This window comes from Arachis ipaensis, chromosome B10, assembly GCF_000816755.2.
Source record: "Arachis ipaensis cultivar K30076 chromosome B10, Araip1.1, whole genome shotgun sequence".
NCBI lineage: Eukaryota > Viridiplantae > Streptophyta > Magnoliopsida > Fabales > Fabaceae > Arachis > Arachis ipaensis.
In genome coordinates this window covers 126,475,916-126,477,927 of record NC_029794.2, presented here as the reverse complement: position 1 = coordinate 126,477,927, position 2,012 = coordinate 126,475,916, and positions in this window count along the sequence as shown.

The following is a 2,012-nucleotide window of genomic DNA, read 5'->3' as shown; positions in this document are numbered from 1 at the left end:
ACACTTGTGATAGTTACAAATAAAAATATAAAAAAAGATTAAATCGTCAAAATGGTCTCTCAAATTTACGCTTTTGTTATTTTAGCCTCTCAAATTTAAAAATTATTTATATTGGTCTTCAAGATTTAATTTTGAGTATTATATTGATTTTTGAACTCTTTTTAATACTAAATAAGTAAATTAAGTACGAGTTGACTCTGACTTGCTACGCTTGAAACAAAGCTAAACAAGGTCGTTTTGTTTTGGCACTTAAACAAGACAAAAACGAGAAGAGAAAAAAAAATTTATATGATATACAAATCGTTATATTTTTTCTCATTTTTTAAAACGATCTCATTTTTTTTTGTTTTAAGAATTCAAATAGAAAGACGTATTGACTCAACACTAAAAAGAGTCAACTACTAATATAGTACTTGAAGTTAGATTTTGAAGACAAATAATAAAATTTTGAATTTAAAATACTAATAAAATGATAAAAACCGTAAATTTCAAATCTCAGTACAGAGATTTAGTAAAAAAAGAGGTACATATTTTGAGATGGATTATTACGATATGATGAGTTGCCTCTTCACTAAAATGCGTTGGTCCTTGCAAACATTTGAGATGAGAGATAGGCAAGTTTCTTCTACTAATTTAATCATACATCACAAAAGATTTGTCTTCATTTGATTCAACCACATGCAGGACTGAAACAATGAAAGACAAATGCATGTACTCTTATTTTATTTTATTCAAATTTATTTCAACTGTGGGGAAGAAAAAAAGGACGAATCTGACGTACCTTACTTATCTAACTTTGTATATAATTTAATTCCAGTCTATACTTTCTTTCAAAATAGCAAAAGACTACTTCGGAGTTCACACCTTTCCGACCAACTCCATCACTAAACAATTCGGTCGGAAAAGAACCAATAACAATAAAAAGAAAAGAAAAAAAATAATGTTTTAATTTATTTATGTTTTTTTATTTCTCATTTTTTTCCATAAACACTTAAATTGTCCTCAAAGAATTTCAAATAGAATATTTTAGTTTTTTAAAAAAATTTATTCTCTAAAAATTTTCAAAAATTATTTTTATTGAATAAATTAGTCCGGAATAAAAATTTGTTATGTGCAAAAATATTCAATTTAAATTTTTTTGAGAATAAATTTAATTATTTAGATAATGCCTTTTTTCATAAATTTCTAAAAAAATATATTATAAATGTAGATAGAAACCAGTCAGATTCTTACTCTGCTAAATAACCCTAATATGTGGTGGATAGTTGATAAAGGCAACAAAAACTATAGCAATCAAACGTAGAGTGGACCAACTAGTTTGACCAAAAACCTAATGAATCTCAGAAGTATTTGACTTAGTCAAATCCGGTTAAACATGATGAAACCATGAATGCCAATAGCATTTGGGGGTCCCTTTGATAGAGACTAGCAAGCTATTAACTTATCATTTTGTTTAATATATGTGCTCTTTTTTTTTTTTATAAATATATTACTTAAAAAATTCAATTTATATATTTAATTAATTAAATTTATTTTAAATAATTCGATTGATAATTCACTGATTGAACTATTAACCAATGATCTATTATTTTGACCGAGTCAATTTTGATAACTATGACAAAATGTATTGAAAAATAATGTAGGTTTGAATCTTTAATTAGCTCTTAATAAACATTGAAAGAATTCTTATCGTATATGATTTACAAATATTCTTATCTTGACCTATTATTTACAAATCTAGTTAAACATTTTGGTACAAGGAAAACCCTCGATATAGTGATTCATGAACAATATATTGAGAATTGAAAAAGTTTATAAGCATTATATATCACCCTACAAAGTGAAATTAAGAGTGCGTAAGTATCTCTCTCCTCACCTCAAAGATTTCGAATTCAAATTCTACCACTTGCAACTGAGAAGAAAAATTTAATAAATATGTGAGAAATGTGTGAATGTGTTGTGTGGTATTTAAGATTGGAGATTGTCCAATTCATCTGACAAAAAAAATGAAA